Source organism: Corvus cornix, chromosome 7 (genome assembly GCF_000738735.6).
Source record: "Corvus cornix cornix isolate S_Up_H32 chromosome 7, ASM73873v5, whole genome shotgun sequence".
In the NCBI taxonomy this organism is placed as follows: Eukaryota; Metazoa; Chordata; class Aves; order Passeriformes; family Corvidae; genus Corvus; species Corvus cornix.
The window spans coordinates 38,005,111-38,018,896 of NC_046337.1; the positions used below are offsets into that span (position 1 = coordinate 38,005,111).

Here is a 13,786-nt window from a genome sequence, read left to right on the forward strand (position 1 = left end):
TGCAAATAATGCTGCAATTCACCAGTGCCTTTTCTAAAGTCCAATGGCGATGTGCAGCCCTGATGCTGGGTAACCACACGGAAACAAAAATATCTCCGTGTAGGATCTGCCGCTCCAGTGATCCCGGGCATCAGCATTCGTACTCCTCAAGAGAGCAGGGCTGGGAAATGGATCCGGGCAGGCAGTCAGTACAGGCATTGAGTACAAATCCACAAGTCTCATTACCTCAGAACCCATAGAATACAATCATAGGCCCTTAAAATATAATTTTTTCCTTCACAGATTAGCAAAATGTTAAAACTTATCAAGAGTATGAAAATCTAGACTTGCTCATGACATAGCATAGCATCTGTTCCTTGTCAGATTTTTCTTTTTCTTTTTTATTTTATTTGTTTGGCACTGGAATAAGGTCTTAATATTCAAAACTGCCCCAATGTTTTCTTCCTGTGGATTTCTGAGAGTAGTTGGATCTGGGGGTTAAACAATTGCAGCTTTTGAAAGGAGAATGGGTTGGGAGCACCAGTGTCATGATGCACAGCCGGAAAAGAATGTTTGCAACAAAAAAGATCTGTTAATGAATTCTGAGTATTTATAGCTCTGTGAGCTTTCCTGCAGAGTTCATCTCCATGGGAAGTTATTAGCTCAAAAGTGAGCTTAGTCACAAGCCGCTTATAGGGAATATTTCTATTTATAATATTCTCATTTCAGTGACTGGTGCTTCCATGACATGGTTATTTACTCATTGAGGTGTCCAGTGCTGCTCTGGTCAAAATTTATCTCTACAGACACCACTGTCTTAGTGGGGAGAGAGCTCTGCAGCCATGACAGGCAGAGGAACACCTGCCATGTGAGGCAGGGATGGCAAAGGAGAAAGAGAGGGGTTGGAGCCCTATTGCTCACCCAGTAACCCCTTTTTCACGGAGCAGCAAATGATGGCAAAGGGAGCAGAGTATGGGGAATGCATCGGAGCTAATGCTGTACACACTGTTTTATCATCCATTTCCTGCTCTATCTGATGGGTGGTTTTGGAAGCCAATCTGCCTTCAGCAGCACAGGGTGAACGGGGGGTACATATGTCAGCACAGAAGAACAGCTTGGAGCATGAACTGATATTAAGGCCACTCATGCATGAGGTAATTTGTTTTATAATAGCAGCAGAAAGCCTGCTTATGCATCGGTGAGATGCAGCAGCCTGCGAGCCATCGGGGAATTAAAGCAGCACTGTGCACTGGAAATGCTAATAAATATGAACTTATGCCCAGATGGATTTTATTTGGTTTATGGCCATGCAGAGCCTCCCTGCTCTCTGCCACTGCCACGGGGCTGGGACAGGAATCTTCGGGCTGTCGTAGCAAGGATCTCTCTGCAGAGAGCTGTGTGCCAAGAAGCTGGAATCCTCTCCCGCAGTTGGAGCCCTTGGCGTGGATGCGGCCGCGTTGCTGCTGCTGGAATGCTCCCACGCAGCCCTGAGTGGCAGCTGCAGCTCAGATGATGTGATGGTTCCTGCTATTCTGAGGCTGATAATGCCCTTCAGGGAATGGCAAAGGGAGAGAGAGGAGAGACAGTGAGAAATGAGGAAAAGGGAGGATCGAGCCTGGGCAGCGTTTGTGAATAAGCAAAACTCGACTCTTTCACGTGAATTCTGGTTTCAGCACTCTGCTTGTATGTGTGTATATATGTCTGTGCCTCCTGCAGGCTGTTTCTAGGTTTCTCAGTGAGGTGTGACTTTGAGAAAGGCCTCAAGATCAAGCATTGCCTCTGTGACATGCCGCCCTTCTAGAGCAGCTTTCAGTGCCAGTATATGAAAACAGTTGAGCTTTCATTTTGAGTAATATTAGTTGTTGTTTTATTGAATGGAACAAGTTATTTCTTCTTTTCACGAGGTGCAACATCACCATTTGTTGCTGGCTGGTCACTGGAGGTCATGGCCAAGAGGATTTCAAACGAGATTGATTTTAAATGTAGTGGTACCCTCAGGTACCAAACCTCTCCTGCCTGAAGCTGAAGCGAAGAAACACACTGAACTTAAAAACACACTTACTGTGTGTCCTTTTTCCTCTCATACAGGGAGCCATAAATGCTGACTCAGTTCACAGAGTTTATCACTCAGTGCTTAGGCTGCCTTAGCAGTTGCAGAATCATTGAAGATTCCAATACCAGGCTCCCATCAAATCCAGCTCCCAGCAGGCTCTCTCTACTGTGGTTAAAGCCATTAGTTGAGTTGCTTTACCAAAAACTCTCTAATGCTACTCATTTATTGTCACTGGCTGTTACTAATGGTTGCTCAGGACCCTTGAGGGTGTGTTTTTCCTTTATTAAATATGCTAAACAGCATTTTAGCAACCTTTTGGGAAGCTGAGGTTGGCTTGAGTTCTTGGTTGATGAGGCAGCACCGTGATTCATGAAACCACAGCAGTTCAGCTAAACCCTGCCCTGCAGTGCCTGAGTTTTATGCCAGCAAACCTCTCAAAATGTGGTTCAGGAACCTGAGATACATCCATTTGCAATGGGACTCGCTGGAATGTTGACCAAAGTCTGAAACCCCAGATTTCTGGGCTGTAAAGCATTCATTTTAAACAGATTTATTTTGGTTTTGATGCAGACTGGAGACCATGTGCTACCTCCAGTGTGTGTGAGCATGAACAGAGCATCAGTCTTGTGTTACAGAGAGGAAGACCTGGAGCTGCAGATGCTTTTCCAGCTGAAAGGGCAGCTGGAAGCACAGACTGCCACCACCAACCCTTGTCACAGGCAGACCCTGATGTGATTCCTGCGCTGATGGCTCCCCAGCTCCACACAGAACATGCTCTGATGGTCAGCCTGAGAAATAACACTCCAAAGCTTCATTTATCTGCGTAGTATCACTCCCAATGATCCTTCTTTTCTTCCAAGACTTGAGGAAACTTGCTACCAGGTGTTCCCAAACATCTCCAGCTCCTAAATGCAGGGAGATGTCTATCAGCCCCCAAAAAGCATGTTCTGCCAACCCTGATAAAGAAAAGCTCCAAACAAAACAAAGCAGTGAAAGAGTTTTTAACGCTGCTATAAATCACTTTGAAATGAAGCATGTCAATGCCTTATGTGGAAAACTAAACTGATGCAAACAGCACTTGGGAGCTGGCAGTATTTCATGGTTTTTTACACTCATCCCACACAGAACTGGGTTTATTTCTTTTGCACAGGCAGGTTTTTACCCGTCATCCTTGCTGGTGTCTCGTGTTGACATCAGCAGGAGCCTTCATCAAATACATTTGTCTTCATATTGATACTTTTTATAGAATTGGGCTGCTTGCCACTCAAGGAAATTGTAGTTTCAGAGGAGTTCAAGTGGTTCCTCAGTATAATTCATTCTCAGAGAAGATTAAGAAAAGCTTAAATCTGGCAGCATGACTACTTTGCCTGGAAGAAGCAGGGAGTATTTCTTACTCAATCTGACAGAAGAAAACTAAGACTCATTTGGGTTTTAATGAAAAACAGAGTGTGACTAAATATAAATCCATACTTTAGCTGTCTTCTGCAGGGGAGAAACATCTCAGTGTAACCTCCAGAGTTACCATTATTTGCCCTGAGAAGTTCAAGCTTTAAGTGGATGTGGACACACAGCATGTTCCGAGATCTGTCCTGTCAGAGCTCCCGGGGTGCTGCCCCTCTCATCTGTGTGATGCACAACTCCATGCAAAGCAGGAAGAGTCAGGGCACAAACGTCAAGTGCTCCTCTCTTGCCTGCTGCAACTTGTCAGCAGAGGAATATCGAGATGGCTGAAGGGCAACTGCTTGGTTATCAGTCAATCGAAGGGAGCGGGCTTGTAGTGACAGCTGATGGTTTGTAACCAGTACCCAGCAGGGATGAAAAATCTGGGGATAAAAGCCTGGGAGCTTAAGTAACTTGTTGGCTTTATATGATACTGAGTAATGTTTGATATTACAGACAATCCTGTGCCTCCAGAAATCTTAGAATCCCAAAATGGTTTGGGTTGGAAGGGACCTTCAAGCCCATCTCATTCTGAACCCCAGCACGGACAGGGACACCTCCCACTGTCCCAGGCTGCTCCAAGCCCCAATGTCCAACCTGGCCTTGGACACTTCCAGGGATCCAGGGGCAGCCCCAGCTTCTCTGGGCACCCTGTACCAGGGCCTGCCCACCCTCCCAGGGAAGAATTCCTTCCCAAGATCCCACCTAACCCTGCCCTCTGGCACTGGGAAGCCATTCCCTGTGTCCTGTCACTCCATGCCCTGGTGAAAAGTCTCCCTCTGTCTTTCCTGCAGGTTCCCTTCTGTGGCACTGCAAGGCCACAGTTAGGTCACCCTGAAGCCTTCTCTTCTCCAGGCTGAACAATTCCAATTGTCTCAATCTTTCCTCCCAGGAGAGCTGCTCCATCCCTCTGATCATCTCTGTGCCTCCTCTGGACTCTCTCCAGCAGCTCCAGGTCCTTCCTGTGCTGGGCCCCAGGGCTGAGGCAGCTCTGCAGGTGGGGTCTCACCTGAGCACAGGGGCAGAGGGACAGAATTCCCCCTCCCCTGCTGCCTGTGCTGCTTTCGATGCTTCTTTGTGATTCTTCTCTACAATTCCACATTTGTATGTGCTCTTGCTCCTTTTTTTAGTTGGAACTGGAAGTTTAGTCAGATGTTTGTCCTTTTTTTCCCTGCAGAAGTTGTTCAGCTTTTAAATGCTATGGGAAAAGATGGTGTGTGCTGCAGCAGAGCACTGCCTGAAGCCTGCCCCAGTAATCTGAGGGAGAGAGGTAATTGTTTGCTTTGCTGACAGTGGAGCTGGGCTCTCCAGAAGCCAAAGCAGCACTTCAGGTGATAAGGGCAACCTAATAAAACAGGCTCTTAACTATTTGTAGGCTGTAAGAAAACAGTATGGAAAGAATATTTTTTTTACTAGAAGGGGACGGGATCAGGGCTCCAATCTAAGCTTTTGTTTAAGCGTGCACAGAAGTTACACTGGATAAAGAATACGAATAAAAGCTGCTTAATGCGTGCCAACAAAACTAGTCACTAACTAAAGTCTCCTTGTTTGATTCCAGCCAAATCATCAGAGTCAAGACCCTTCCTCCTCCTTTCTGGCAGAAGTTGCTGGTTGAAGCCAGTGGGAGTTTTGCAGCACTTTTCCCAGAACACGTGAGCTGGTGCAACAAGTTTACCCCACTTGGACTTAGCAGAGTAAACCTTTAGTGGCTCTGTGTAATCCTGGCTGTGCAACTTCGCCCTATGTGGCTGAGTTGGTGAGGTTCCTTGAAAAAATGGGAAACCTTAAAATAAATATAATGTGAACGCTTTTCCTTGCTCCGAACAGGACTTGCCGTGTGTTCATGGCTAAGGATTAGCACTTGCTCCACTCTCAACTCAACATTTCAACTCTTAGTTGCAGATTTGCAGTCTGAGGGAAGGTCAGCGTGGCAAACTTCATTCTCCAAAGGGAAAGCTGACATGCAAATGTCACTTTGGTGAACAGAATAAGAGTTTTAATTAAGTGTTTCTCAGTTATCGGTAGTAAGCTTTGAAGTGCAAAGCTGAATGACTAAGGCTTCTGTACTCAAAGGTCTCCAAGTGATCTGCAGCTGGAAAATGTAACAAGAATCAGTTTTCCAACAGGACAGAACCACATTCTGTTCTGCTTATATGATGATTCATGACCACCACCTCTCTGTGTGGGCTTGTCCTTGCTCTTTCCTTGTTCTTCCTCAGCAGCTTCCTTTTCTTTTCCCTGGAAAGACCTCTTTCTGCACTGGTGTGAGTATACCACTGGTGGAGAGTGCTTAAACGTCTGCATTTGGGGGCTGAGACACAGCTCCCAGTGCCATATCACAGCACAGAGCCAAATCGATGCCTGACCTAAGAGTGAAGTCAATCCTTTGGCTCTGGGAATCAGTTCAGCACTGGACCAGGCCTTATTTAAGCCATTATTGCTTCACTGTTCAAAAAAAAAAGGGAAAAAAGTGCACTTAAATGGGCTGAAATGTAACTCTGAACAGTTGAGCTATTTAGCTGGAGTTCTTAGTACACTACGGACTTCATAATAACTTTCATAACTCATGTTTTGTCCCTTCTCTCCACAGAGATGAAATGCACTGATTTACATTTGCTCTTTTTTTTGTCGTTAACAGAAAAGAATCAAGCACTTTGTAGGCTGTGCAGGAAAAGAGTAAGTTGTTTTACTTCTTTTTTTTCGTACTCCTAAATACTATGAATCCATGAATATTTAAATGGGATCAATTCTCCATTAGCTTGTGGGTAATTTGCATAAGCTCCAGCGTTGTCACTAGTGCAAGTGACACTGATGCCATGCAAAACAAAGCTGTGCCAAAGGTCGGGACATGGTGTGCAGTGTGACTGCCTGTGGCTGGAGAGCTTCCAGCCTCGCAGGCATTGCTGGCTTCAGCCTGGGGGACAGGAAGCCTGGAGCAAAGGAGGCTCAGCCTGGAGCAAAGGAGGCTCAGGGGGGACCTTGTGGCTCTGCACAAGTCCCTGACAGGAGAGGGCAGCCGGGAGGGGAAATCGGGCTCTGCTCCCAGGGAACAGGGAGAGGATGAAGGGAAATGGCCTCGCTGTGCCAGGGGAGAGTCAGGTTGGACACCAGAAGACTTTCTTCACAAAGAAGGGTGGTCAGGCCTTGGAAGTGGCTGCCCGGGGCAGCGTGGAGTCCCCATCCCTGGAGGTGTCTGCATCAGGTTAACACAGCCTGGTTTTTGGTGGCGGCGGGGGAAGCCACAGCGATGGCTCCTGTGAGAAGCTGCTGGAAGTTTCTAGTACGTCCGGCAGAGCCAATCTCTGAGTGCTCTGAAGATGGACACACTGCTGGCCCAATTAGAGAAGCTGGTAACGCCCCTGTGATGACTTATTTAAGAAGAAGAAAAAAAAGGCGTGTACATTTTCTTCGCGGGGTTGATGTGGTGTCGGGGCTGGGGCTGTCCCGGCTTTGTGAGCCATCTCGACAGGGCTGGCAGTGACCTTTGCCCGCCTGGCCGCTTTTAGCCAGCCGTGCCGCGAGCAGAAGGGCGGCGGTGGCTTCTCCTTTCCGTGGCCCTCACGAAGAGCGGCGCTCGATGGAGCCGGCTCCGCCCACGCCCCGGCGGCAGGAGCCACGTGGCTGGTGGCGACAACGTGGCGAGCGATCCCCCGACGAGGAATCCCGGCTGTGAAAACGTGGCGAGCGATCCCCCGACGAGGAATCCCGGCTGTGAAAACGTGGCGAGCGATCCCCCGACGAGGAATCCCGGCTGTGAAAACGTGGCGAGCGATCCCCCGACGAGGAATCCCGGCTGTGAAAACGTGGCGAGCGATCCCCCGACGAGGAATCCCGGCTGTGAAAACGTGGCGAGCGATCCCCCGACGAGGAATCCCGGCTGTGAAAACGTGGCGAGCGATCCCCCGACGAGGAATCCCGGCTGTGAAAACGGGACGAGCGATCCCCCGACGAGGAATCCCGGCTGTGAAAGCGTGGCGAGCGATCCCCCGACGAGGAATCCCGGCTGTGAAAGCGTGGCGAGCGATCCCCCGACGAGGAATCCCGGCTGTGAAAGCGTGGCGAGCGATCCCCCGACGAGGAATCCCGGCTGTGAAAACGGGACGAGCGATCCCCCGACGAGGAATCCCGGCTGTGAAAGCGTGGCGAGCGATCCCCCGACGAGGAATCCCGGCTGTGAAAGCGTGGCGAGCGATCCCCCGATGAGGAATCCCGGCTGTGAAAGCGTGGCGAGCGATCCCCCGATGAGGAATCGCGGCTGTGCAAACGGGACGAGCGATTCCCCGACGAGGAATCCCGGCTGCAAAAACGTGGTGGGCGAGCGATCCCCCGACGAGGAGTCCCGGCTGTGAAAACGGGACGAGCGATCCCCCGACGAGGAATCCCGGCTGTGAAAAGGGGGTGAACGATTCCCCGACGAGGAATCCCGGCGGCAATAACGTGGCGAGCGATCCCCCGATGAGGAATCCCGGCTGCGAACCTACCGGTGAGTTTTTGCTTCAGTCTCCTCAGGAAGGGTTCGAACTGGGAGGGATTAGTGACTGGAAACAGCTGGAAGGGGCGTACTGCGGATTTGCTGTCTGGGAAGAGGGAGGAAGGACAAGGCAGTTGCTGGTAGTGGGGTGGGATAAACCTGCAGTGCAGTGAGCACATGAGTTCTAAAGGGTGGCCTTTCCTTTTTGAACGATAATTGAATGTTTTCATTGCATATCAGTTGTTTATTGAGAAACAGGACTTGGTTTCAATGAGCAGGGACTGGAACGTGTCCCCTCGCTGCTTGCCTTCCCTAGCTCCAGGGCAGGTTGATAAAAGTCCACAAATAAGCCACTTGACTGGCAAAAGAATCTAGAAGAATCAGTTCAGGCTTCCATGGAAAAGACTCTGACGGTCTGGAAGGCAGCAGAAAGCTGAGGTGTAGCTGGAGGGGCAGTGCAGGCAGAGTCTCCTCTGTGTGAGGATGAGCAGCAGAGACAGATTTCCTGAACCATGGACTTCCGTTCCTGCTATTTAAATTGTTAAATGCAAATCCCTGTGCTTCACTGCCCAGAGACCCGAATTTTTTTGTGAACGTGGGCTTACCAAGCAGCTCGAGAGACAGAGGTTAAAAGGCAGGTCAGCCCAGGTCATGGGTAAAATCTGAAGACAAACTGAGATTTAGCAGAGGAGAGTTGGAGAAGGAAGAATGACCAACAGGAAATGAAGCTCCAACAGTAAACCTTATCCTGAAAAATGCCAGATTGTTTTGCATTCCAGTAGGAATATCTGCCTTGGTTCTCAGGGTAGGATGCTGCTTGGTGGGATAGTAAAGAAAACAAGTAGTTCTCTGGGGAAAATGTGACGTGCCAGATATCCAGACACTGGGTGAAGTGCTGGAGGAGAAGAGGGAGAGAGCTGCTTGTCATTCCCAGCACTCCCTTGAGCCCAGGGTTTACTTCCTCCAGCTCTTGATGCAGCAGGCTTTGCACCCTGTGGTTTCCTTGGACTGACACTGTTGTAAACCAGGCTTTTTTTGGAGAATAATACTTGTGTGTTAGCTTGTGTGTAATAGTTACAGCTCACTGAATTTGAACAGTCTCATCAGCTGGAGCGTGAAGCCCTTGAAACCGCACATTCCCCTGTAAAAAAGTTGGTTTAGAAAATGGCCTTGTTGCCTCTCTTCCAGCCAAAACCCACAAAATTCAGCAGTAATGGTTTGTAGCACGGCAGTTTGGCTTTGCATGCTGCCTGTCTCAGTGCTGGATACATTCACTAAGTACTGAGGCAGGAAGTACCTTAGTCGTAGCCACTGATGTCCAGCCATTGGTGCTCCTTCCATGTGTTTTCAGGATTCAGTTTTGATCATTACGTGTTGGATTAAGGACCAAGTCGGCCTGTGAAGATGTTTGAGTGAAGTTAGTAATAATTAGGAACAATAATGTGTACTTACACCTGTGGTAGGAGATCTAACTTGAAGCTCTTTTGAAACAATGGGAGACATGGAGATTGAGGAAAAAAGGGAGATGGAAGAATCCTCCACTGCCCATTTGTTTGTTGTCAGCAACATAACTTGAGGAAATATGAGCTTTCAGGCTGACAAATGATTTAATTCTCCAGGCTTGAGGAGGAAAACTGGTTTGTTTTGTTTGGATATATCTAATATCCAGATATTAGTACTATAAAGCATCATGTGACAGTACTCTTGGAGAAATTTGAGTAATTTCTCTTTGTTTGTCACTCTTCCCTGGTGACTTTATAGCCCTTGCAGCTGCAGAGGACCACTGGGAGGATTAAGTCATGGTTTGCCAGCCTTTGACATGAACTAAAATGTAGGCAAAGGCTTTTGGGACCGAGTCTTATGGGATATCATACCAGGACATGCCAGAGGAGCTCTAGGAAGATGGAAACGCTTGCGGGTTTATTAAGAAATCTAAGGAATGTGGAGTATTTCACTTCAATAAATGTCAATCTCTGGCTTCCGGCTCACTGCTGCTGAGACAATTTCCTCTTATTTGAGCAGAGGTCTGGAAGGATAACAACCAAGTAGAGAATGTTGGCTATCAGCCTCTGCCATGAAATGAAGGAAAATAACATATTGACCTTCTTTTCTTTCCACTAATTCCATTCTCTTTGAGATGCTGACACAGGAGTAGAAGTCCTGGTTAGTAGTACAAAATAAAGGTGCCTTTCAGCACCCAGAGTTCCCCCTGGATAGCAAGAGGCTGGTGCCAGACTCCTCTCAGTGGTGCCCAGCAGCAGGACGAGGAGCAATGGCTGTAAACAAAACCATGAGAAGTTCCACCTCAATGTGAGAGAGAACTTTTGCTCATGGAGGGTGGCAGAGCGCTGGAACTGCTGCCGAGGGAGGGCGTGGAGCCTCCCTCTCTGGAGGCATTCCAAACCCACCTGGATGCACTCCTGTGTCACCTGCTCTAGGTGACCCAGGGGGTTGGGCTGGATGATTTCCAGAGGAGTTTTGTGATTCTGTGAAAATGGTTGGAGGAGGGGCAAAGGGTATAGAGGGAAGAAGGAGAGAGACAGGTGGCACTGAAGTTATCTGATAAACTGAATTCCTTCCCCATTTTCAGCCACAATGATGAGAATTTTGTCCTGAAATGGTTTTGTCAACCCTGGGTCAGGGTGTCCTTTCCCAGCTCCTCACTGCAGTGTTGTCTGTATTTGTCATCCATGGCCAGAATTAAATGATAGAGTCCTAGAACATCCTGAGTTGGAAGGGGTTCATGAGGATCATTCAACTCCTGAGTCTGCTCTGGCCTCTCCGGCAGAGCCAGGTACCTCCAGTGTGCCCACCTGACTGGTGACTGGGACTCACCAGTAACCACCACATGTAGGGGCAGCTTCCCAGTAGGAATGTTTGGGGTTTTGGCCTTCCCTGCAATCAAGTGGAATTTGCAGCTCTGTGGCCAAACACTACCCAGACAGTGAAGGACATTTTAATACCAAATCCACGAACAAATCAATTTACTGCAGTAAAGCTACTTAGGGGGCCCATCTGGTAACTGCTAATTTACAGACTGGGCCATCTGCCACTATCACAAGCTGGGAAGACTGGAAAAGTTACCCAACATAGCCAACAGTTTGGCTTTCTTTTCTCTTCCCCTGCCCTCCCCCCATGCTGTGTTTTGTTTTGCCACTAACTGACAGCACCACAGCGGTTTCTGTTCTGAAATCCAGACTTTTCAAACCTTGGAAAATCTCGTGCTGCTGCTGTGACTCAGCAGTTGTCCCTGGGTATGTTTATGCAGCGTTGAAGCTGCTGACAACACGATGGTTTGGGAAGCTGGGTTTCTACCCAGCACCTGCATATTTTAGGTTGGTGTGACAGGATGTGTGGAAAATTTATTTTAAACGTGTGTTTTTAAGCTTTACTCCTCTGGAGTTGCAGAATGCCTTCAGGTCCAATGGAAATGATCATAGAATCATGGAGTGGTTTGGGCTGGAAGGGACCTTAAAGATCATCTGGTTCTGACCCATGGTAACATGTGACACGGAGAGCAAGTCCATTAAGAGCTGCACGTTTGTTCTGTGGTTGAATTGGTTTTGACCCTTTTTACCATGTGTGGTAAGCTTGAAGTTCTTCACACTTTACCCTGCTTGAGCAGGCCATTGGTTGGTTTTCTTCAAGGTCTGTGGGACTGGGACACAGTATTCTGTTTGAAGATGATGGGGTGAAGCTGAGCTAAATGGCTGGAGCTGTGTCAGGGCGGGTTTAGGCAGGATATTAGGAAAAGGTTCTTTCCCCAGATGATGTTCTGGCCAGATGGTCGGGCAGTGGTCATGGTCCCAAGCAAGTCAGAGCCCAAGGAGCATTTGGACAACGCTCTCAGGCAACAGGGTGGGATTGTGGGGTGTCCTGCACAGGGCCAGAAGTTGGATTCAATGATCCTTGTGGGTCCCTTCCAGCTCAGGATGTTCTGTGATTATGTTACTCAATGATAAATACCTTACTACTGCAGAAAATTCCAACTAGGCAAAGCCTTAGACGGACTACAGTTTTCCTTTGAGAGTTTTGCCCTTCAAAAAGGGTTGGAATTTAATTCATGCTTTTTTCTCTGCTAACTGGATAATGTTTTAGGCACCTGAGCAGTGGAAGTGGTGGCATATAGGATTTACATACTCTTCAACAGATGGGGAAAACCAAATCAGTGCAACAGACCCGCCGCTGATCTTCTGAAGGTTTGACCCCGAGAACTCCTTTGGGCTTCCCCGGATTAAGGTGGCAGATCATCCTAAAAGGGGGAAAATTCAGCAGCAACAAAGCTTTTTGTTGCCAAGGTGAAAACCCAAAGCCTTTCCTTACTTCATGAGTCTGATGGTACTCTGCTGGGACACAGACGTGCCACTGGAAGTTTGGAGCTTCCTTTTCCATCTGAGCATGCTTTTCCTCTCTTAGTGTGATTGAACATGTTATCCTTAGGGGACACGTTAATTGAATTCTCTGTCAGCTTCTGCTTTTAGAACGAGGAGGGCCCAGAGGACAGATTACCAATAGGGATCCTGTGGCTAAGGTGATTAAAAGTTGTTTGGCTGTGGAAGAGAGAATGTTGTTGTTCTCTGTTGTGTTTCCCAGCAAAGAGGTAACACTGAGACTGACTGCAGGGTGACAGGTCATACATGTTTAATTTGAGCAGCTATAAAAAGAAACTTGCAGTAGGGCTGCTCGTTGGGAATTTAATAAATAAAAGTTAATATCATAGCTCAGCGTAATCCCAAGGAGAGCTCTTCATGGAATCCAAGCTATCAAAACCTTAAGATAGGAGGTGGTTGTCAAGAGCAGAGTAGGTCTGCAAGGCAGAATTCTCTTTTTATGTGGTGGAGTTTGGGTGCTGAGCACTGATCAGTTTTGTGCTCACAAGCCTCCTATGTCAACAAATCATAGAATCACAGAATATCCTGAGCTGGAAGGGACCCACAAGGATCATCCCATCCAGCCCCTGGCCCTGCACAGACCCCCCACCGATCCCACCCTGGGCATCCCTGGCAGCACTGTCCAAATGCTCCTGGAGCTCTGGCAGCATCTGGGCCGTGCCCATTCCCCTGGGGAGCCTGGGCAGTGCCCAGCAGCCTCTGGGGAAAGAACCTTTCCCTAATCCAACCTAACCCTGCCCTGGCCCAGCTCTAGCAGCTCCCTCAGGTCCTAGACTGCTGCTAGGATGTTCTACAGCAGTGGAGTAGAGGCTCAAACAAAATAACCCCCCCCAGGTTTTGCCCTAGGTTCCCTTGCCGTGGTTGTGGTGGGTGCTGTGTTTTTCAATCTCCCATTATCTCTTGGCACTTCCCTGCTGGAGCCACAGTGAGCAGGATGGCTCTTTGTGCTACTGGAGAGATCCTCCAGGTGCAGCTGGTTGGGTGAAGGCAGCTGGGAGGGCACAGGCTCTGCCCCAGCTGTGCCTCGTTCCTCACGAGGCTGTAAGTGAGGCTGAAATGCAGTGTGGGGCTGTAACTTGGGTAGGGATAAGAAGAGAAGAGAGGGAAGCTGCAAGTCTTCAAATCTAGATCTGCCTTTCCAGAGTCTTGAGTTACCTTCTGTGCTGCACAAGAATATGAGGATGGGCTTTGTGTGCCTGCTGTCCTTGGATGCTGCTGGAGGCCCCCCTGGCCACATGCCAGGCTCTCCGTGTGATTCTGTGCTGCAGGGTTTTGTCATGATCCACTGAGCCTGCTGGAAGATGCTTTAATGTTTCTGATTCTGCCTTTAATGTGCAGACAGGAAGGCAGGTACACAGCCTGCTCTAAGCCTGAGTGCTGTAAGATTACGAAATGCCTTGTAGGGGTTTAGACTGTTTTATTGAAGTCTGTGGTTTGTTTTTGCCTGCTTTC

General features: G+C 48.5%; 1 protein-coding gene across 2 annotated transcripts in view; it reads left to right on the forward strand.

Moving 5' to 3' along the window:
- The first annotated feature begins 6,901 nt into the window (after nucleotides 1–6,901).
- TRPM8 (transient receptor potential cation channel subfamily M member 8) overlaps nucleotides 6,902–13,786 on the forward strand; it is an 87,533-nt gene continuing 80,648 nt past the window's right edge. For both annotated transcript variants that reach the window (XM_039555156.1, XM_039555155.1), the window contains exon 1: nucleotides 6,902–7,955. The gene's annotated coding sequence lies outside the window, so the exon portion shown is untranslated. The remainder of the gene's footprint in view (nucleotides 7,956–13,786) is intronic.